The following is a 24,942-nucleotide window of genomic DNA, read 5'->3' on the forward strand; positions in this document are numbered from 1 at the left end:
ATGCCTAGAGGCATGTGGGGGAAGCCTTATCGTGTTTGTCTGGTATGGGAGTTGATGGCGCCCACAATACTGTAGGGCAAATGTCGACGCCCACAACACTGTTTGGGTTCTGACATGCCAGGAAGGTTGTAGGGTACTCTTCTGACATGCCATGTTGGTACTGTCCTATAGGTGTACAGGGTACGGTCCTCGGTATTATGGTTGACTTGAGTGCCCTGCCTTACTTTCTCTGTCTATTTCCTGGTCTTTACCGAGCGGGCGTCCCTGGTCGGTTGGTCCTAGTCGGCTCTGATTGCGCCAGTCAGAGAGGAGCTGTAAGCAGGGGTTCGGTGCATCCCTGGTCGGAGACGCGGGTCGGAGTCGGAAGTTGTGTTTGGCCAGGCCTTCCGGTCGGAGAGGCCATCTAGAGGCGGGCTGGAGTCAGAAGCGAGCGTTGTTCCTCCTTAGCCTTCCGGTCGGAGAGGCGGGCCGGAGTCAGAAGCAGGCACCGTTCCTCCTCGGCCAGGGCTTCTGGTCGGAGATTGGATCGTCCTTCCAGCCTATCGTTTAGGTATTTGGGCCAGCCCATGAGTTGCGCGTCATTCGCAACGTTGTCTGCTGAGCGGAGCCTTTGTTGGGAAACCGGTCTATGAGGGACCCTGGGTTTATGAACCCGACAGACCCACAACTTCAGGTCATAGAAAAAGTTCAAGGAGATGCATGTGACTGCAGAATTGGATGGTCTAGAATGGGCCATGGAACCTCAACTTGGTGTTACAGCTGTTGGTCCTTCTAGAGTAGAGGAGGAGGAGGAAGGTGACCAATATATGGAGCCAGGTGTTGACCATGAGGGAGATGATCCGGTTGGAGTGGATGAAGAGTGGAGGTATTTCAGGAATGTACCTGAAGTAGGAAGCAATGAGAAAGTGCAGCAAGAAAAGAAGAAAACAAAGAACGACAAGAATGTAACTGAAGCTACAGATCCTGAGGTTGTGCCAAGTGATGAAGCCACCATGATGCAAGATGCTCCATATGTTGCACTCACTACATATGACAGAGACAACCCTGATATAAAGGAAGGTTTGATATTTACTGACAAAAAGGCCTTTGTACTGATGATTAAGCAATATGCCATAAAAGGGAGTTTCAAACATTTGTAGAGCATAGTGATAAATCAAGATATAGGGTAAGATGTGCAGATTCAGAGTGTGGATGGAAAGTTCATGCAAAGAAACTTCTTGGTAAACTAATTTTATGCTCCTATCACTTAGTACAATACCAATTCTTTCTGAGTATAATTATTGATTACCTTGCTGTTATGTAGGACAAGGAAAGAAAAACCAAGTACTTCAAACTCCACCAAAGCTCCTAAGAAATCTAAGAAAGCATATGCAACAGCCTCTACTTCCTTAGTCACACAAACACCAGTTAGTCCAGGGCCAACAACGAGGTTGATGGCAGCTTCTACTTCTAGTCCTCTCAGTCTAGGGCCTACAACAAGAAGTAGGGCAGCAGCAGAAACGTCACCAGGAGGTATTGCGAGGCGACTTATCATAGGCTAGGATTGGATTTGTAAGAGCAAAGCCTATGTGTGGTGCTACTGTTATTTTTCTAGATAGCGTTGGTGTTACTAGACCTTTCTGTGCTAGCAGACTTATTAAGTGTTGGTGCATATTTTAAACTATGGAGTGTTTCTATGAATGTAATGTGCTACAACGACAGTTCTAATGTGCTAAAATGTTTGTCCTTGTGTATGTGTTAAATGGTAAAAATGGTGCTGGATGAATCTGTATATATATGTGCTGTTAATATGTGGATGTACCTAGGTGCTTAATTATCTGTTCATATGTGCTGGATTCATATATTCACGTTCTATTGATTTGGGGGTATTTTGATCTCATTTAACGGCTCAGTGGTTGAAAACTGATGGAATAGTATTTTTAGTTCGCAGTGACAATTTTCAGTGGTATTTTATAGGGCACAAATCTTTTGATGGTATTTTACGAAGGTCGAACATACTACTAGTTGGTGAAACGTAGCTAATCGGACGATCTAACGCTTCCTTCAATGTTCAGCCCTTGTTTAGTTCCAAAAAATTTTCCCAAAAAGTGCTACAGTACCCATCACATCGAATCTTGCGATACGTGCACGGAGCATTAAATGTAGACGAAAAAAAACTAATTGCACAGTTTAGTTGAAAATTGCGAAGACGAACGTTTTGAACCTAATTAGTCCATAATTGAACACTAATTGTCAAATAAAAACGAAAGTGCTATGGTAACCCAAATTCTAGAATTTGGGCAACTAAACACTCGCTCAATTATAGTACCTGCAGTGCAGGGAAGAACAAAATAATGCACGGACTGACAGACTAGACTCTTTCCCCGTTCTTCAGTTCTCCCAACAACTGACGCGTCTAGCACGATGTGTTGGTGTAAATTTGGTCAGTGCCCTGTTTGATGTGTGGAGCCTTCTTCAAGAAGCTACGAAATATAATCCAGATATCCACACGTACCTGGTTACGTGTATGGCACCATTATTTGGGCAACATTTCACAATGCTTTCGGTTCAGTGGCGACATCAATCAGTCCAGGCTAGTCCAGCCTGTGCTGTGTATGCGATGCAATCAGGCAAATGTTTCTGCATCAACCCGTCGTTTTCATGACCTGTCTTTAGCAACCAGGTCATCCTCCTCGTGCCTTTTGGCTATCAGAAACCGGCTGGTGCATTCATGCGTCAAAAATGCGCAGTTTCAAGCGCGCTTTGCCAAGAAAGCAGCGCTCTTCAACGAATTATATCAGCAGTGACATATCACATACCTTGGACTGAAAGGATGGTGGAACTCCATTCAGCTATGAAAGCTTCTAAATTATAGACCAAAAGGACTGATGCCCAATGACACAGCCACGGGTGCAAACCACTGGGGAAATATCCTGCCAATGAAGAACGCCTAAAATATATAAAAAAAGTTTGAATATACTGATAAATGAAACGAATGTCCTCATGTATATAGCTCAAGTAGCACACTCCAACTTTCTAAAGGTGTCTTTCATCGACACACCAAAAATAGAAAGAGTGGTTGAATTCAGATCCGAAGGTCAAAAACAAACTGCATCTTTGACAACTATATCAAAACACAAGCTCTCGCTTATTATCAGATCCAAATTTGAAGGTTGGGTCTGTTGCGCCAGCACCAAGAGAACTGCTTGTGGAGTTGAAGGAGAAAACGAGTTTGTTGGCTGTACTTGATGAGCCAAAGGTGAATTTGGGAATATCTTCATTAGTGATTGGCAGGGTCCTTGGTGGTGAAGACATGGTTGGTGTAGGTGGCGGTTCAAGTAGAGAACTTGGAGCTTTAGGAATAGGAAATGTGAAGCTGAAACCTTTCCTAGTGTTTTTATTATCCAAGACCTCGGCAACTGAAGTGGGTGTTAAGTTTGAATTCAGAGGCTGATGAGAAGTGCCTGCTTCAGAAACATCTGAGTTAGCTCCGCTTCTCTGGACTTTTTCACTTGACTCTTCTGTAATAGGACTGCTTTGAGGTTGCTGAACCTACACAACGTGAAACACAACCAACTGATTAGTGGAGTATCCATAGCTTAATGCTACCAGGGATCTGCTAAATTGATTAACTGATCCAATCTGCAGTGATGATCAACTGAAAATAGCAGTAGAAAACAAACTAAAATAAGTGATCAGGAGAAAATTTCAGGAAAAAAAACATTGTTTTGCATTCCAATACAACAATTAGAAGTGCATATAACAATTTTTCAGTAATTCAGTAGTGCATGAATACAATTGATTTTACGTTCAAACAAGATTCAGAGTACCTATTGGCAAGATCACTAAAAAACTTTCATTGCCCTTATAACATGTACAATTAGTAAACAGTAGTACAGTATATTGTGCTAGAAAATTCAAATGGGAGTATACCTTCTTTCCATATGTAGTCTCCGAGTTAGGACTGCCACTCTCATTAATGCTGCTCTGTTTACTACCATTACCGATACTGAAATCAGGCCCTTTGATCTGTCCGTTGGTGGCAACAGAAGAAGTATTTCTCTTGGCCAATGTCTGTCTCAGCCCTAGTGGCTTTGATGTAGGGGAAGGAATAGTTCTGTCAAGTTGCTTAAGTATTTTGAAAGCTGTTTCGCTTGACTTGGGATGAACAGATACTGAAGCACCCCTGGAGATATTATCTACACCTGAAGCACGTCCAAAAGTTGCTCTACTTTCTGCAATGCTTTTGTCATCTGACCCTTGCAAGTTGAATGCAACATTCTTCATTGCGGCAGAACCTTCTCTTGGAATAGAACCAAAAACATCTATCTGTCCCCTGGAAGATGAAGGCTGCACCATACCACCACTTGTTGATGCATGTTTATCCTCTAGTATTGTCTATAAAGCAAAAAAGAATATTATCAGACAAAAAGGCACAGATGCCCGTACAACATCTTTACATTAATTTTTTTTTCCATGTGACGGCACTTTTAAGGTCTAAACATAGCAAGCACAGTTATAATTGATTTTCAGTTGTCGGTCGTTGTTCAAAGTTTTTGGGGATGTGCAATAATTGCAGGAATTACTTATAGTCAAATATAATCAGGTTTGACAACCTTTCAAACGGAGAACAATATCACTCAATCACATACAAGGCAGAATAAAATTGATTAGTTATTACAAACATGCACAAATAGTTCAAACATATAATAGTTATGTGGACTTAAATCTGTCCAAGTTTCTTATTTTCATGAAGCAAAAGAGACAAGTGTGTATCATGATAAGAGTAAAATACATCAAATTTATCTTTACTTCTATAAAAAAAACAGTGGTACAGGTGGTTGGTTAGGTGTACAAATAATGCAATAGATGGTCTTCCGCCTTGTATCTGTGTGGTTTCTATGGATAAACGATTAAACGAATTTTGAATACTTCATAATGAAAATCTGTTGCAAAATGGACGGGAAAATGGAGTGGAAAATTGTGTCTGTCCATTATTGTATGTATCACCATGCCTGCTGTTCTGTAGTTACAGAAGCATGAAACCTTTTAGCTCCCAAAGGTAATATTTGAATGCTCTAGTACATAGTGATAGACACAGTTGATGACAAATAAGAAACATTGCATAGCTTAGAATACAAATCAATTGCAAAGAAGTCAATAGCAACCTTAATAGATCTTCGAAAAACTGATCTATTGTATGGTGTGCGAGAAAGAGGCTGAGGCAGAGTCCTTCCTTTATTACTTTGTGGTGTAAGATAATTGGGGCAACCTCGAACAACTGAACCAGGCAAGCATACAGAAGAATCAGTAGTTATTGTAGGGAAAACTTCTGATGTCGAATTGTCATCCTCAACTCCATGACTCAAAGCTCTGAATTTCCGTTTTTTGTACTCATGTACAGAAGCTGAGGTCTGTGCTTCCATATAAGCTTTTGCAATTTCAATCGGTGAAGAACCAATTTCATGCACCTAGAATGACAACAAAGCATAAGATAAGAGAAAACAACAAATCAAGCAAAAAAACCGAAGGATTATTTTTGTATTGCTTAAGCACTGTGCATATATAACTCTCCAGTCTCCAGCAGACCAGCACACCCTCTGGTGCTATGGGAGGGAGGGAGGGAGGGAGATTAAAATGTTTGAATCAATTTTTTAAATTACACAGAGATCAGAAAGCTATTACTCAGCTACAAGCATACTTGAACTTCAAAAGCATATAGGCAGGATTCACATCACATAGAAATAACAAAGGCACCAGGATCAGCAGGTATCCACCAATATGTTCTGTACAGATACGTAATCATGAGTGGATATTGCACAGTTAAGTCATTCTTACATTGGATGATGGAACGACATCGGTCCTCCAAGATGGCTGATCCTCAATCAGTTTCGCAGGTGTTGAAAATGATGTTGTTTCAAAACCTTTTGCAGTAGATACTGGAGGTCTCTGGCCTTCAACACCAAAATCAAGAGTCCTTGACCGTATGATCTCTATAAGACGTAGTGTCTCATCCCTGTATAAGACCAAAAAGGGTCACAGGGATCTGAAGTTCCAAACCTAAATGCACAATAAACTCAAGAAATACTGGGCAGCCACAAATGTTGTCCAATATAGACAAATCTTTCTCCACGTGATGTGTGATGACTCCAGTTATGGCAGTCAATCGAAAGAAGTAAAATAATATAAAAAAAAAACAATGTGCATGATATGACATTTGCATGTAACATCCTTTGATAACAACACCTGTGTCAACAATTTGTCATTAAAATCCAATTCCCACTCACCCACTGTGCCCTACATTTTCCCCCAGGGGTTTTACTTTTGGGGGAAAGGTAAGCTTGGGGCATTGATACGATCTCCAACACCACTTTGACTAGTGATTCTTCGGCATTATATTATTTCAGGTAAAAGAACTAAAAAATTCAGAAGCCCTTTTAATCATGGATCTAGTAGTATCAATTTTATATTTTCAATCTACATAATTATTTTATATAATTTTACCAATACATATCATAAACTGATTTACAATTTCAATCAGAGGGTGTATTTGGATAACAAATTAAGCAATCAAAGGGAAATTACAAAGTTTGTTACTCTACCTTTCAAAAGATAGAAGCAACTTCAATGAACTCAAAAAAATATATAACATAACGGTCAAAACACAGGAGGTACAGAAAAACCTGCCTAGAAAAATATCTCTGGTTGATTATGTTCTCAATGTCAGCAAGCCCATTACCATGACTTGGATTCCTGTCACCTTCCAGAAGTAGATTGAACGTATTGCTAACAGATCTTGGTGGTAGAATGGCTGCAGCATTGATGTTTGGTCGTGTGGAGTGTCTCTACATTTTATATTACCGTGAGAGATTAAAGACAACATTCACGCACAGATATATCTTGACTGGGAAATAAATGGAGAAAACGTAGAAAAACAAGGTAGAAACTGATAAAAAAAATCTTGCAGTTCATAAGTAACACAAAAGGCAAAATAGAATATGGTTAGCAATCATTATCCTTCTAGATCCACCAATTATGAACTTGAAAGCATTGCTGTGATAAAATCAAAAGTGCAGGATATGCATAGGGAATATAGGCACCATTGCAACATCTGAGGCATGCTATTAAGCAGTCAGCCAATATAGATCAGCAATATGATCTAGGTTTTCAACAGTAAGAGACTAAGAGAAGGGAGTTTAATAGGGTATCTTCTTGTGCTAACTATTTTAAAGTTCTGAGTGCAAAATGATTGTCCACAAACTGTACTAACAAAAGTTATCTGGTGTGATTACATTTGCCTCTGACAGCTGCAGCATTTTATTTGAAGTGACATAACAACACATATTAAAAATAGACTCCATAGACAGAAAAAATGTACTTGAATAAATCAAAGAAAATAAGCATTTCCAAGATAAGTAACTTTGCTTACTTCCTGAATAACTTCCAGTGATTCACGATGAACCTCTTGATCATTGTCTGCATACATTCAAAACACCATTATGGCATTATGTAATCCACATTGAACACTGTGCATGATTGGAGGCTATATGGAAACTCGTCAAGTATGATCGATCTACATGATAACCGACAAATACATCACATGACCATAATTTCATAGATGCGTAAAAAATATAACAGCAATACAGATGGGAGTGCTGCTAAGAAACTACTCCCCTATAGCAAAGAACTGAAATAAATAATGAGGTCATATATAAATTTAAGATTATATAATAGTTATTCACTAAAACTACTCTTGTTACTCCCATGATCCTATAATACCAGATGGACACCAGTACATCCTTAGGCCCTGTTTGGATCCATAGGACAACAACTAGTTGACTAATTTTTAGTCCCTAATAATCCAAATAGACAGACTAATTGTTAGTCTCCTAGTCATGGACTGGTTGTTAGTCCATTAGTCCACATATAGGAGCTAATAGGACTAGTTGTTAGTTCTAGTCCATTCAAATAGGCCCTTACACTAACAAGGATTGAGAACCCCAAAATTGACCTCAAGCTCACTAGACATCAACTAGTATGCCCATTCCAAAGAGCATAACCAATAAATTGAACGATCACAAACCACAGCAACCCGAAATCCAAAACAAATAGTTTATCACATAAAGGGCTTAACTAAATCCCATCAGTTGGTAGACTTTTGCCACGCTTGATCATGAGTCCACTAGTGGATTCAGAAAAGCAGGCACCAGATAACTTCTTCAAACCTACCACATCAAACCCTAGGTTGGAGATTGATGCAATGCAAAGAGTAAAGTGGCATGAGCTGCACAGGCGCTTAACCCTAAACCCTAGATAGACTAGCACTGATCTGAAACAAATCGCGAGCTACAGTGAACTCATTAGCCAATGGCGACAACCTCGCTAACAGAATAGGTAAGACGTCGCAGAGTTTCCCCATTTGATCCTCTTCCGCAAACGGGCATCAGCCGTTAGCAGAGGCGCAAGACAACGAGGGCAGTGAGGGGAATCACCGGAGGCGGCGCGGTCGCGTGGCATGGTGGGGAATATCCTCGAAGCCACGGGGACCTTGGGGAGCCACCGTCGGGGGCCACCCCCGTAGGGCGACGCGCGGTGCAACCCGTGGCGCAGCGGCCGCCTGGACGGGCCCCCGACGCCGCCGGCGTCCTCCTCCACGGCATCGGCGGCCGCAGGAGCGCCAGCCGGAGACTGCCACTGGCGCGACCCCATCATCCTCGCCTTCGCCTCCCGCTTAGCCGACGGCCGGCACTCTGCGCTGCGCTGCTTGCTCCCCCGCTTCACGCTCTCACTTGGGTCATGCCCTGGCCGCTGTGTGTGTGCGGCGGCGCGATTCGGGTTAGGAAAAGACGACAGCCCAAAAGGCCCAATGGAAACCTGTTCTTCCTCTTTTTTCTCAAAAAAAAAAGAAACATGTTTTTCCTCTTCTTTCTTCTTCTTCTTATTATTAAATAAAATTAATAAATAACGCTAATGAAAACGGAAAGTTTTAATCACGACATGTCGCGCTCGCACCTTTTCGCGCGACCCCAGGCCTGCGTTGGCGCTGGCGCTGGCGCAGCATCAGGCCGTGATGGGCCAGCCTAGTTGACACCAACACCTTGTCTGAAATTTTATTTTTGCGCTACCAGGCCTTGGACGTCGCAGCATTAGGCCTCGACGGGCCAATCCAGTTGAACCTCTCTCTGTCCCACAGTTTCAGTTTTCTTTTTATTTTTTCTTTCATTTTATCTACTTTATTTTTCTTTTTCTATTTGTTAATTTCAGTTTTATTTTTTTGTCAATTTCAATTTCTTTTCTTTGAAAAATTTAAGTTTCGGTGTTTTTTTTTTTCATTTTCTCTTCGTTAGTTTTCAGTTTCTATTTGTTAGTTTCAGTTAATTTTTTTTGTTTCAGTTAATTTTTTTGTTTGCTAATTTCAATTTCAATTTGCAGCAAGTCATGTTTCCTAGCTCTTGTAATAAATGCCTTCAGTTGGCAGCAAATCATGTTTCCCGACACATATAATAGCTCATATAGTGTGGGGGTATGGCCCCCGATATCCACAATACAAGACATGGGCCGCACCATCAGAGGTGGTCCAGCCCACAAGATCAAGACGTGTACAACGCTGCTCGGTGTGCATCGCAAGATATTGTATAGTACCAAATAGGCTACTTTCCTTGTAACCCTGCCCCTACAGAGTATATAAGGAGAGGCAGCGGTCCCCTAGTGGACACAACGATCCATACATCTTAATGCAACACATCAGAACACATAATGTAGGTATTACGTCATACTGACGGCCGAACCTGTCTAAATCTTGTGTCTGCTTGTATTACCATCTCGCTCCTGATCTCGCTCATCTCTACGATAAATCTATCATCATGGGATACCCCTCGGTGGACTGTCGAGCATCTTTTGTCGACAGTTGGCGTGCCAGGTAGGGGACCCTCAGGTTGCAGCTTATTTTGTTTTGTGCCGCTACCTTTGTTTTTAATAAATGTCCTCAGTTGCCAGCAAGTCATAATTGCTAGATTTTTATTCTGTTGTATAATAACTTGCCTCTCTAATTGGCAGCTTATGCAATATTTATTTTAATAATTTGCCCATCTAGGTAGCAGCTTGTCTTATTTTGGTCCGCTACTATCTTTAGGGGTTAGTATCTTTATGTAAACACTATATAACAATTTTTTTATATTCCCATGGTAACAATCAATGTGCATACCATGTAAAAACTTTGGAATTTTTTTTGTAGTGGCAAGTTTTGTTTTACATGGTAGCAACTTCTTTCATAAATCTTCTAACTTATTTTTACACATATATTGCTATAAAATAAAATTCTTCAAAACATGGGCAAGAGAGGTCTAATTTTGTTTGCTTTTTCATGTAGAATATACCGGTGCAAACAGAATTGAAAACAAATGTATCATAAAAGCTATAGCAATTTAAATAAAATATCTTGCCTTTTTATTTGCTTGCGGCAGCATGCATGCAACTACAGTGAAAAGATTCCAAAAGAGGGGAGGGAGGGGGGAGTGGGTCACTGGCTTAGGCTGTCCGCACCGCGGCCTGGAAACAGGCCTGCAAACGGCGCAGCAGCGCCTGTATCGCCCGCAGCGCGCACCTGTATGCGGCACGCGACGGTAGCGGCCCGCGCGCGCGCCGCTATCCGTGGAGGCCGCGCTGCTGGCCGCTATACGCCTCCCGAGGTTCCTGCGAGAGAGAGAAAGAAAGCTAGGGAGAGAGAGAAAGGGGAGGGAGAATAATAAAATATGAAATAGTGGGTATAGAGGTAATACGAGTGCAGAAGAAATGAGTATAGAGTAGAGAATCTCGATGACTAGGATAGAATATTCCTTTTTGGAGATGAAAATAGAGGTCGACGAGTGCGGATAGCCTTATAGCCCTGCCGTGAACAGCCAACGACAGCAGCCTACTGGGCGCGCGTTTACCTGGGGTCGTGCGTTTTCCCTAACGCGCGATGGGTCGCGCGATAGCGTTGTCCTAATGAAAACCATGTTAAACGCTGGATATGACATCCAAAAATGTGTTCCGTGGATCAAGTACGAGATATGTAGACAGTAATTTTGGAATTTTAGTTCGGAGCTAAATCCGTCATCTAACTAGTTATTATATAGTTCAGATAAGAGTACGATCTCTTATTTTTCAGACTCATATCATTTGCCATCGGTCCTATGCTTCTCTGTGTATACTTTACTCATACCCTATCATACCTATGGGCTATGGTAGCCTCTCAAGTCTCAGCAACACATCACAAATCAAACCAGTTCCTTCGCTATTATCTCATTTATCAATGTATGAAAGATGATTTAACTGAAAATAGAACCACTTCTTATTTTATCAATTTGTGGTTGTTGTGTTATATCATGCTAACTTGCATAATTTTGATTAGCTTGTGTTTTCTCGATACTATGGTTGATCAATAAAATGATATATAAAGGGACACAAAGTTGTTGCTTGCAAGGCATCATGAGGTAGGTTATAGTTATAGATAGATGTGGTGTATTCTTTGAGCTATATTTTTCTTTCAAAGGGTAACCTTCTGTACTTGGTCTATGAAAATTATGCCCTACTAGAGAGTGGAAATGGTTGAGCACATAAAGTTTGAATAGTATGCTTATTATTTGGTTATCAAACTATTAGACTTTACTACGTACTCAATCTATTCCAAATAATAAGATGTTTTGGATTTTTTTAATATATTATTTTTACTATATGTCTAGACATAGTGTACATCTAAATGCATAGCAAAAGATACATATCTAGAAAGGACAATTCTAGCGCCCGGACGTCCGGCGCGTGAGTGTGTCCAGAAGCCGGTCCCCTTCCCAAACCCGCCCACCCCACCCGCGTGGAATAGAACAGAACCCGCCAGCCCCCCGGTATAGAACGGAATAGAACGGAACCCGCCCCTGTCCTCCACTCCCCACCGCGCCTCTGTCCCTGTTCCTCAACGCACCCCGTTACCCCACCGCACTCCTGTCCCAAAAAAGCACGAAACACTTCAAGTGCAACATTGCAAACATATGAAAAAACTATGTAGTGCAATATCGAGATATAAATACTGCAAGATTGCAAAAAGATGTAGTGCAATATTAAAAAACATGTACTGCAACATAAAAAAAAATATGTACTAAAACATTAAAAATATGTGTTGCAACATCGAAAATCATGTACTGCAGCATCACAAAAATATGTAGTGCAACATCGAAAAAACATATACTGCAACATAAAAAATATGTACTGCAACATCGAAAATTATGTGCTGCAACATAAAAAAATTATGTACTGCAACATAAAAAATAGTAGTGTTGCAACTGTTGACACCAAAATTTGGTTCAACCCTGAGTTTTAAGAACCATCAAAGGAAAGCCGAGATATTCAACAAAATCGGCTAACTGGGTTGCCATCAAAACCAACTAAGATAAGGTGACATCATCGTCTGAAAGCCCTAGTTTGGTTTTGAATAATTGACGTGTCAGGTTCATAAACACGGGGTCCCTAATGGGCCTGCTCCCCAGCAAAAGCTCGGCCCAGCAGGCGACGTTGCGAACGACGCGCAACTCTTGGGCCGACCTAGATACCTAAACGGCAGGCCGGAAGAGCAATCCATTCTCCGACTGAAAGGTCTGGCCAAGGAGGGGACGACACTCGCTTCCGACTCCGACCTGCGTCTCCGACCGGAAGCCTAGCCAAGGAGGGGACGATGCAAACTTTGAGCACATTGGCTTAGGAATAAAGTCACCGACCGACTCAAGCTGGACGTAGTACACGTTGCCTGAACCAGTATAAACCCTATATCATTGAGTGCTAGGCCACATCCGATCACAACGTACGGTAAAACGACAAATATTTACTAGTTGGTCACTTTTCACACCGACAGTTGTCGCTGAGCACGCATTATGCCTCGTCCCAGGTGAAAGGATCAAGATGTCCAAGAGGGGGGTGAATTGGGCTAATTCTAAATTTCTTTGAAATAATTAAATCATATGGTTAGCCTAATTAACCCCTTGTGCCTAGAAAGTGTTCCTAATTATTCTACTGCACAAAAGACTTACAACCTAAGTTCTAACTCTACTCTAGCATGGCAATTCTAAGAATGTAAAGACATGAAATGAATTATTGAAAGTAAAAGCTCAAAGTAAATGCTCAAAGTAAATAGAGAGGAAAGGAACGCGGTGATGTTTTACCGAGGTATCGGATAGTCGCCACTCCCCACTAGTCCTCGTTGGAGCACCCGCGCAAGGGTGTAGCTTCCCCTTGATCCACGCAAGGATCAAGTGCTCTCTACGGGTTGATTCTTCGACACTCCGTCGCGGTGAATCACCCACAACTGCTCACACCTTGAGTTGGGTCACCCACAAGCTCCGCCGGGTGATCACCGAATTCCAAATCACCACCAAGCTGTCTAGATGATGGCGATCACCAAGAGTAACAAGCATGAACTCTCGCTTGACCACGACAAGCCTAATGAGAAGGTGGATGCACACTTTGCTACTCTTGATCTTCACTAATGAGGGCTCTCTTTGGGATTCTCAAATCTCAATCACCTCACTAGGACCTTGCTCTTCTTGGTACTCTCTAAGGTGTTTCTCAGCTATTGGAATGAGCAAAAGTACCCCCACACACGAGTGGAGGTGGTATTTATAACATGGGACCGGATGCTCCGGTCATGTTGACCAGACGCTCCGGTCAGTATACCCCGAACTCTAGAGTTTATAGAGTGACCGAACGCTGCCATCGTCCGATTAGCACTGACCGGACGTGTTCGGTCACGATTTTCCCTCTTGACCGGACGCTGCCTCTCAGCGTCCGGTCACTTGACCTCTCAGCGTCCGGTCAAACCAGACATAAACACCTTGGTCAAATGAACTGACCGAACCCTGAGCCAGCATCTGGTCACACCGGAGCCAGCGTCCGGTCAGTATTTGACCCTCCATTCACTTCCAACTCTCAAACATATGTGAATGAAGTTTGCTCCATTGGATCAAAGGGCTATTTTGGAGCTACCTAGTGCTAGTTTTAACAAGTGTGCACCACACTTAACTTACTAGACTCACCTAGGTTAAGCTACCCGTTCATACCCCCCTTAATAGTACGGCCAAAGGAAAAATAAAGTCCTAAACTACTCTAAGTGTCTCTCCAACTCCAATCGATACTTAGAACTAGTCCATCCTTAACCTTGTCGTTCATCCTTTGAAAACCGAAACGATTTCCATCGTAGGGGCATGACCACCTTGATTGCCCAATCGATCTCCATTACCATGACCTAACTTAATTGCCTCTGCAAAACACACGTTAGTCATAGTAATCTTGTATTATCATTAATCACCGAAACCCTACTAGGGGCCTAGATGATTTCAATCTCCCCCTTTTTGGTGATTAATGACAATACCACCTTGAGTATGTGAAAGAGTTGAGGTTTTTAACATGCTTGGATCATATAAGCTCTTGTCAATAAGAACAAAAACGTTAGGCGAGCTTATATGAACCAAGCCAACATGATGTACTCAAAAGATATGAATTAAGCATGAGTACAAGTAATAAAACTCATTTGCATCAGAGTAAAACGTGGAAGCAAAGGCAAATGAGCATAACACAAGTGATATGACATATAAATAATTCAAAGTAGAGAGCACACATGTCATATATCACGGTCATGTAGATATCACTATCACATATATATAGTTCAATGCATGAAAGTAAACACACGATGAATGCATAAAAGTGTATCACACATAAGAAAAACTCCAAATGTAATATATAAGCTAATAAGATAACTAGGCTCCACCTAAATATGTCACTCCCCCTAAATCTATCATACTCGATCCCTCTCCTCCTTTGGCGTCAAACACAAAAACCAAAGGGTCGATCGGTGGGGCTATAGCGGACAAGCCAGGAGCTGAAGTACGAGGAGCAAGTTGGAACTAGTTGGCATCATCATCTAATCCAGAGCTCTGAGTAGTCTGACCCTCTGTAGCTATAATCAGTGCTGTAGTAGTCTGGGGCAGATCAGGAACTGGAGCTGCTATAGACTGAGCTGGTAGGACTATAGTAGGCTCTGATGATGCCACTGAGGAAGGGAGCATCTTTGTAGTCCCGGTGACTGGTGCAACAGTAGAAGGGCTTGAGACATGTAGATATGGAGGAGTAGGCATCCCTGTCAACTCACTAAAGGAAGCACCAAGGCTCCTGGACACTGTGGTCTCTGGCACTAGCAGCGAGGGCATCTCATCTGGTGTAAAGCCCATCTAAAGCGGTGTGAACTGTGGAGCTGGCAGTGACATAGCAAAATACTAGGACACCTACTCTATAGGAGAAGCAAACTGTGCTGGTGGCTGTCCCTGACTCTGAAGCCCACTAGGCTGTAATGCTAGAGTCATCAAGGTAGTGGCAGTCTGACCAAGCTGAGGTGAAGGCTGTGACGGTGGAGCCCCAATAGCAGTCACAACATGCTGCATAAATCCAAGGAGCTGCTGCTGCATGAGTATCTGCTGCTGATGCATGGCCTGCTGCTAATGCTGTAGAGCCTAAGTCTGCTGATGTATAGCTAGCTGCTGCTATTGGATCTACGCTGCTGGCACTGGAACTCATCTTGCCGAGTCTAGAACTGAGCAAATGTAGCAGCTGTCTCCTGAGCCTATTGTGCCTAGTCCTGCCTCATCCGCTCAAGTATAGCAAGGAGAGCGGGGTCGATCTGTGGGGCAGGTGGTGCTAAGCTGGAGCTACCGGCCTCATGGTCATGTCACTGAGGAGGCATCTGAGGGATGGGCTGATAGTCATCATCAGAACTATCACTGGGGTCGCTCACGACCATCCCCTCCTACTGAGCAAGCTCCTCCTCCTCTGTAGCTGCAATGCCTCTGATGATATCATCCTACTAGGCTGTAGACTCTGGCACATTGGGATGATGAAGCGGCTAACTAGGTGCCTATGGAGTGCTATGACGAATCATCTATGTCATGTTATAGGTAGGGAACTCAGTCATAGCACCACTATACTCTGCAAGCATCTCTGGTGGCCTCACTGTGACTGCTCTATGGATAAGCTAGGTGATCTAGTGAGCATAGGGCAACTGCCTATGACCTCTGAAGCCCTTAGCTATAGTATCCTCCATCTCTAACAGAAGAAGATCCCAAATATCAAAAATTGTTTGCTGCATCAGAGAGTTGATCAGCCACAACTATATATGTGTCAAGCCCTCTCTGTATCCCATCCTAGGAAGTAGTGTCCTCCTCATAATAGCCTCAAGTATGTGAGCAGTGGGATTTAGGTCACTGGGGTTCCTACGAGAACCTTCGCCGAAAGGCTCGGTGAAGCAGTGGTGAACCAAGTCAGTAGGGGGCACATTACCACCATGAGGGCGTCTGGGGGTGCTGTCTAGCCATAGCACACCTCATGAAGTCTGACTGGCTGCTCCTAAAGTCTTAGTATCTCCCTGACCCTCTAGCTTGTCAGGCGGTAGTCTCATCCTCTGAATGCGAAGTGAATATATCTATGCTGCGGGTCAATCTAGAGGGAAGCATAGAACTGCTGAACCCAAGATGGAACATATAGTCCGGTCCGTCCAATCAAACCTGATAGCCCCAATAGATATGTGAGGTAGGGGCGAATATAGAGTCAATGTGGCACACCCTCTGAGATCTAAAAAGTGCCCCACTGTTGAGATAGGCATTGTAGAAATCCTCCTGCAGTGGAGTGTAGAAGCCCTCTGAAGCTCTCTCATCGCTCCTCGGTGGAAACCATACCTCAAAATCAACAAATCTCAGCTGTTGAACCTGCTTGGCCGTGGCAGCCCTCAAGTCAAGATGGGTCACTAGAGGCAGACCCTATGGTCTGGGTAGTGGATGAGAACCCCTCCGCTATGTGTCAGCCCTCGGTGTAACTAGGGCACGGGTACGACTAGAGCGGCGAAGCTATGGCTAAGGTGCTTGCTCTGTCTCCTCAGCCTGTTGACCCTCCTGAGTATGCTCTATCAGCTCTGCTAGTGGGGGCTACTGCTGTGGCTCCTATTGTGACTCCCCCTGAGGCTAAGGCTCCTCAATGGCAAGACATCGTCCTTGCATCATGACAGTTTTAGGTGGACCACCATGAAGACGCTCAATTCGCTCAAGTCTACCCTGTGCTTCTGGTGATAGATGATCTGCAATAACAACTCCACTGCGTGCACCTCCTCTCTCAGCATGCTCTACGACCTCTGCAACTACGGCAGCCCTCGTTGTATCTACATCTAGATACTTGCGCTTCCTAACTGCCAGCTTCTTGGTCTCCTTGCCTTTAGGATCTACAGGCTAGCGAGGTGGGGGCCTCCGATCCTCATCACTGGGACCACCACCGACATTCTTTGTGCGAGCCATCTGATAGTCTGAAGAAAAACTACCGCTGACAAAGATCAACTATCAAACTGTCGCTTTCGAGGGTTGGCCTCGATCCGTACTCACGAGCTTGGCCCCGAGTTAATTGACAACTATTACACGATCTCAACAGCACCGACTCGCTGCATGATGGAATAGATAGGATATACAAATAAATACAATGTATCTAATAAATGCAAAACCTTAGGAAGCAAGCAATTAGGTACGAAATTGAAACGCGGGGCATTGCTACCTGACAAACCGGCGATCCAAAGAAAAGAGAAGCATCACGCAGGGGAAACACTAGAACCGGCTAGGTTAAGGTTTCAGTGATGAAAAATTCGACGGTCGAGTGATGCAATGGAGGCTCTAGGGTTCAATGTGGTGCTTGGAGTGAAGTAGCCTCGATGACACTAGGGCACATAGGGGCACGGCAGAGCAGGGTGGTGATGCTGTGCAGCGGCGGCGCTGGAGCACATGGCGGCGCGGGGCATGGACGGCGTGGGAAGGCGCCGTGGTCAGCGGCGTGGGGCGTGGACAGCGTGGGAAGGCACTGTGGGCGGCGGCGCTAGAGGATGGCAACCGACGGCGCTACGGTGGCGCGTGGTCGACGGCGGCTAGGGCTTGCGGCGATGTCGGCACGGCGATGGAGGCAAAATAGGGTTAGGTCAACGGCGCATAGCGGATTGCTTATAAGGTGCCCCCCACGAACAGACAAGGAAACAGGGAAGAGACTGAATTGCACACGTTTCCTATTGACCAGACGCTCCGATGGTAGCGACCGAATGCTACCACCCAGCGTTCGGTCGATTCTAGAGAGGTCTAGATCCTCTAGAATCGTGACCGGACGCGTTCGGTGAACACTGACTGGACGCAGCCAAGGTCCGGTCACCTAGCCTTGAAGTCTTCATCATCGACCGGACGCTGAAGCTCCTTCTGACCGAATGCTAGAAAACACTATTTTAGCATCCGATCACTCCTTCAGTAGCCGGTTCACCTCCTGTGAACTGACTGGACGCTGGACATCAGAGTCCAGTGCAGCGTCCGATCACTCCTTCAACGAATCTTCAAATTCCTTCACGCTGCCTATTCCCAATCAAGTCCCAACTCCAATAAAATCCAAATAAACACCAATTGGGACTGATGTGAGTGACCTCTCTCAAACCCTCAAGTTTTTTAAAATATTTTGTCTTAGGCTATAATTCTTTTTAAGAAAATAGGCAATAAAAGGGCAATTTGAAGACAAACAACAAACAACAATCATGCATATGCAATGCAATACTTGAAAGTAAATCTAGTTGCTTGTCAAGTTTGATCCAAGGTTAAGCTTCTTCACACGCTTTTTGCCGGTTATCTTAACCATGTTAGACAAGCCCTATATGCATTATAAAGCATTAAACATGTTGTATATTACAATGCAATGCAAGGGACAACACAAGCTCAATTTTTAGTGAAGTTACTAAAATCAAGCACATTTAGTTCATTCCGCAATCTACAAAATGTTGCCTCATCTAGCGGTTTAGTAAAGATATCCACCAATTGATCCTCGGTCCTTACACCTTCTAATGATATATCATTTTTAGGAATATGATCTCTAAGAAAGTGATGGCAAATGTCTATATGCTTGGTGCGAGAGTGTTGAACCAGATTATTTGAAAGTTTTACCGCACTTTCATTGTCGCACAAAAGAGGTACTTTATCTAGAACTACACCATAGTCTAGCAAAGTTTGTTTCATGTAAAGTATTTGTGCACAACAAGCACCCACGACAATATATTCCGCTTTGGCGGTGGACAAAGCCACACTATTTTGTTTCTTGGAGGACCAAGACATAAGTGATTTACCAAGCAAATGGCACCCTCCGGATGTGCTTTTTCTATCAACTTTACACCTAGCATAATTCGAATCGGAATAGCCAACTAATTCAAATATAGCTCCTTTGGGATACCAAAGGCCAATGCTTGGTGTGTGCTTAAGGTACCTAAGGATTCTTTTTACGGTAATTAAATGAGTTTCCTTAGGATTAGCTTGAAATCTAGCACACATACACACACTAAACATGATGTCGGGCCTAGATGCGGTGAAATACAACAAGCTACCAATCATAGAGCAGTAGAGAGTTTGATCAACTGGGTTACCTCCCTCATCTAGGTCGAGATGTCCATTGGTTGACATTGGAGTCTTGATTGGCTTACATTCATCCATCTTGAATCTTTTGAGAAGATCATTAGTATATTTCTCTTGAGAGATGAAAATCCCTTCTCTCATTTGCTTGACTTGAAAACCAAAAAAGAATGTAAGCTCTCCAATCATTGACATCTCGAACTCTTTTGACATCAATTCACCAAATTCTTTGCATGAATCTTCATTTGATGATCCAAAGATAATATCATCAACATACACTTGACAAATGAAGATATGCCCATCAAGCTTCTTGGTGAATAGTGTGGTGTCGACCTTCCCAATGATGAAGCCCTTCTCAATGAGGAAGTCCCGAAGGCGCTCATACCAAGCTCTTGGGGCTTGCTTAAGCCCATATAGTGCCTTGGACAACCTATAAACATGATTAGGATATCTAGGGTCTTTAAACCCGGGAGGTTGATCAACATAGACTAGTTCATTTATAAAGCCATTTAAAATGCACTTTTCATATCTGTTTGATAAAGTTTTATTTTGTGATGTGATGCATATGCAAGGAGGATACGGATGGCTTCTAATCTTGCAACCAGTGCAAAGGTCTCTCTAAAATCCAAACCTTCAACTTGAGAGAACCCATTTGCAACTAGTCTTGCTTTGTTCCTCACAACAACACCTTGATCATCTTGCTTGTTTCGGAACACCCATTTTGTTCCAACTACTCTTGCACCTTTTGGTCGCTCTTCAAGAGTCCAAACTTCATTACAAGTGAAGTTGTTCAACTCTTCATGCATGGCATTTATCCAATCTGGATGTTGAAGAGCTTCTTCTACCTTAGTAGGCTCAAAGCAAGAGACAAAAGAGTGATGAGCAATAAATGAAGTAAGTTTTTGAGATTGAGTCATTACACCCTTTGATGGATTCCCTATGATGAGATCTTATGGATGATCTTGAAGTAGGGGTGTATTTCTTCTATTGACCACTTGAGGGGGAGGTTGTGGAACATCAACATCTTGTGCTTGTACCACCATTTGTTCATGGGAGACATGAGTATCTTCATTTTCTACTCTCCCATCTTTTTCATTATCTTGTGGCACACTTGATGAAGAAGGTGGATTAATTACTTATACATTATCTTCATCATCTTTAGGCTTGATGTCTCTAATTGGAATGTTCTTCATAGCCTCCCTTAATGGTTCATCACCTACATCATCAAGATTCTCATGTGCTCCTTGGGAGCCGTTAGATTCATCAAATTCCATATCATATGTTTCTTCAACCAAGCCGGTGGCATGATTAAATACTCTATATGCTTTAGACTTTGACGAGTAACCAACAAGAAAACCAATATCACAACGTCTTTGAAACTTCTCTAGGTGTTGCCGCTTCTTGTAGATGTAGCATTTGCAACCAAACACCCTAAAGAAGGAGATGTCTAGCTTCTTCCCATTGAGCAACTCATAAGGTGTCTTGCCAAGGAACTTTTGATGGAATAGGTGGTTGGTGCATAGCATGCGGTGTTGATTGCTTCCGCCCATAGAGCTTCGGGGGTGTTGTACTCATCAAGCATTGTTCTAGCAAGATGATCAATGTCCGGTTCTTCCTCTCAACTACACCATTTTGTTGAGGAGTATATGTTGCAGAGACTTCATGTTTGATTCCAACTTCATCACAATAAGCTTCTATGTTTATGTTGTCAAACTCTTTCCCATTGTCACTTCTTATCTTCTTGAGCTTCACTTCAAATTTATTTTGTGCTCTTTTGGCAAACTTCTTGAAGCAAGATGCAACTTCAGATTTGTCATAAAGAAAGAATACCCATGTATACCTTGAATAATCATCAACAATCACAAAACAATACAGATTTCCTCCTAAAGTCTTGTATGTTGTTGGTCCAAATAAATCCATGTGAAGGAGTTCTAGCACTCTTGCAGTTGACATGAAAGCTTTTGTTGGATGGGTATTTGCAACTTGCTTGTTGGCTTGACATGCACTACAAAGCTTGTCCTTCTCAAACTTCACATCCTTCAACCCTCTCACCAAATCATTCTTCATAAGCTTCTTGAGTGAGCTCATCCCAACATGAGCAAGTCTTCTATGCCATAGCCACCTAAGTGTTGTTTTAGTGAATAGACATATCTTCAAGTTTGCATCTTCAGAGGTGAAGTCCACTAGATATAGGTTGTTGTATCTAAATCCTTTGAATATCACATGATCATCATCTTTCTTGGATACAACAACCTCCTTCTCAGTAAACAAGCATTGGAAGCCAAGATCACACAATTGTTCAATGAATAGCAAGTTGAAACTCAATGAAGCAACATATAGCACATTAGAGATGGAATGATCATTTGATATTGCCACTTTGCCTAATCCTTTAACCTTGCTCTTTGAGTTATCTCCAAATGTGATTCTTTCTTGCCCATCTATTGATTCATCAAGTGAGGTGAACATACGAGGATCACCGGTCATATGTTGTGTGCAACCACTATCAATAACCTAATGACTTCCACCGGTCTTGTAGTTCACCTACACACAAGAGATCAAGCTTTAGGAACCCAAACTTGTTGAGGGCCCTTCACCTTCTCAACAAGTGATTTTGCAACCCAACTTTTCTTAGGCCTATTCTTATTTGGAGGTCCTAAGAACATCACTTTCATCTTTCTACTAGAATCCTTTCTAAGCATGTAATGAGCATTGAAAGCAAAGGGTCTAGCATGCTTGGGCAAGGGTTGTGGTGGTGGAGTTTGGCACTCATGAGCAAAGTGGCCTTTTTGTCCAACTCAAAGCATCTCTTTGGCTTTGGCTTTGGCTTTGATTGTTGTTGTTGAGCTTAAGCCTTCTTCTCTTTATTTGCCATGTACCTAATGCCACTCCTATCCATCTTCATGACGGTATTCATTAGAAGCTCACTTTGAAGATATTTGCCTCTAGTAAATTTGCTCAATCCAATCTTAAGATGCTCTTTCTCCAATTTGAGCTTCTTGTTTTCTTCCTTGAGAGCATCATTGTTCTTTTCTTCCTTGAGCTTCTTGTTCTCATCTTTGAGCTTCTCATTCTCAAGGATCAAACCATCATCATGAACAATAGTTTCTAGCACAATAGGCTTGGTGGTTTTGAGTTCTTCAAGATCTTTCTTGAGCTTTGCATTATCATTCTTGAGCTTGACAAACTCATCATAGTCATCGGCTTCAACCACTTGCTTGCCCTTGCTACTAGAACTTTGCTCAGTGCTCTCAATAATCAAGTCATCACATGATGTAGCTATATCAATCTTAACAACATCGTTAGTAGCATCATGTGGCTCATTTGATAAGAATTATTGAGCAATAACAAGGGTGTCATTATTAACCTTAAGAGTAGTATATTTATCTTTTAGCTTGTTATGGCTAGTGATGAGCTCTTTGTGCACCCACTCAAGTTTATCATGTTTATCTTTAATCTCTTTCTTAGAAGATTTGAGCTCCTTGAGTTTGGATGACATAGCATCATTTGCTTCTCTAAGCTCAACACTAGCCTTTTTGGCTATCTCACATTTAGCTAAAAGAGAATCATTCTTAATCTCAAGCTTTTCATTTTTAGCTCTAGTCTTTATAATGATCTTAGTGTATTTCTTTAGTAATTTAGCAAGATCATCATAGGTAGGTGACTCATATTCATCATCGCTATCACTATCACTATCATCATTATGAGCATGATCATCACCACTACTATCATCATCATGTGATACCTTGCGTTCACCCTTGGCCATAAGGCATAGGTGAGTAGAGGATGATGGTGGTGGTGGCGGTGAAGATGATGAGTCAATCGCAATGGCGGCCACCTTCTCATTGTCACTTTCATCATCAGATGATCCACTAGATGAATCAATGTCCATAAGCCAATCATCGATGATGTAAGCCTTTCCACTCTTCTTCTTCTTGTGGAAATCCTTCTTCTTGCCATCTCTCTTCTTGTATAGCTTGTTCTTTTTCTTCTCATCTTCATCTTCATTGCTTGAGTCATCTTTCTTGCCCTTGTTCTTGTTCTTGAACTTGTCTTTCTTGGGCTTTGTGCATTGGTGAGCTAGATGACCAAGTTCTCCACAATTATAGCAATCCATCTCGGAGACTGGCTTCCTTCTAGAGCTTGTGAAGAACTTCTTCTTCTTACCATCAAACTTGATGCCACTCTTGTTGAGCTTCTTTAGCATCTTGGCGGTCTTCTTCACCATGAGAGCAAGACTTTCATCATCAACTTCATCTTCACTTGAGCTCTCATACTCAAGTCTTGCTTTGCCCTTCTCTTGGTTAGCCTTGAATGCTAAATCTTTTTCTTTCTTCTTTGTAGAGGATGAGCCATCTTGAGGTGTGATGTGCATATACATCTCATGAGCATTGATCTTCCCTAAGATTTGTGTCGGTGTAGCAGTGGAAAGATCACCTTGGTGTAGCACAGTCACAATATGCCCATATTTGTCAATGGGGAGGACACTCAAGATCTTTCTTACAACATCGGATGGTTGCATTTGAGTAAGTCCAAGCCCATTGACTTCCTCTACAAGAACATTCAAACATGAATACATTTCATTAGCACACTCTTTAGGAAGCATTTCAAAAGAGTTGAGCTTTTTCATGACAAGATGATAGCGTTCCTCACGCTCACTCTTAGTTCCCTCATGGAGCGCACAAATGTCCGACCATAGTGCATGGGCGTCTTTGTGGTTCCTCACACGATTGAACACATCTTTGCAAAGACCTCTAAAGATAGTGTTTCGAGCCTTTGCATTCCACTTCTCATAGTTCACCTCATCGCCATGTAGGTTAGTAGCATCGTGAGGTTTTGGGAAGCCTTATGAGGCAGCTCTAAGTATACCAACATCTAGAGCCTCAAGATACGCCTCCATGTGAATTTTCCAATAAGGAAAGTCATCTCCCTCAAAGAAAGGAGGAGGTCCATTCCCGTGAGACATCTTGCTCTAGGCAGTTAAGCCTAAATACGTGAGCATGAGGCTCTGATACCAATTGAAAGGATCAAGATGCCCAAGAGGGGGGGGGTGAATTGGGCTAATTCTAAATTTCTTTGCAATAATTAAATCCTATGGTTAGCCCAATTAACCCCTTATGCCTAGAAAGTGTTCCTAATTGTTCTACCACATAAAAGACTTGCAACCTAAGTTCTAACCCTAATCTAGCATGTCAATTCTAAGAATGTAAAGACATGAAATGAATTGCTCAAAGTAAATGCTCAAAGTAAATAGAGAGGAAAGGAACACGGTGATGTTTTTGCCGAGGTATCAGAGAGTCGCCACTCCTCACTAGTCCTCGTTGGAGCACCCGCGCAAGGGTGTAGCTCCCCCTTGATCCACACAAGGATCAAGTGCTCTCTATGGGTTGATTCTTCGACACTCCATCGCGGTGAATCACCCACAACTGCTCACACCTTGAGTTGGGTCACCCACAAGCTCCGCCGGGTGATCACTGAACTCCCAATC

The 24,942-nt window shown here is 42.7% G+C and overlaps 1 pseudogene; it reads right to left on the minus strand.

Annotated features, from left to right (window-relative positions):
• Window positions 1-2,962: 2,962 nt before the first annotated feature.
• LOC136520821 (nuclear pore complex protein NUP1-like) lies at window positions 2,963-8,830 on the minus strand (annotated as a pseudogene).
• Between the last annotated feature and the right edge of the window lie 16,112 nt (window positions 8,831-24,942).

This window comes from Miscanthus floridulus, chromosome 18 (assembly GCF_019320115.1).
Source record: "Miscanthus floridulus cultivar M001 chromosome 18, ASM1932011v1, whole genome shotgun sequence".
In the NCBI taxonomy this organism is placed as follows: Eukaryota; Viridiplantae; Streptophyta; class Magnoliopsida; order Poales; family Poaceae; genus Miscanthus; species Miscanthus floridulus.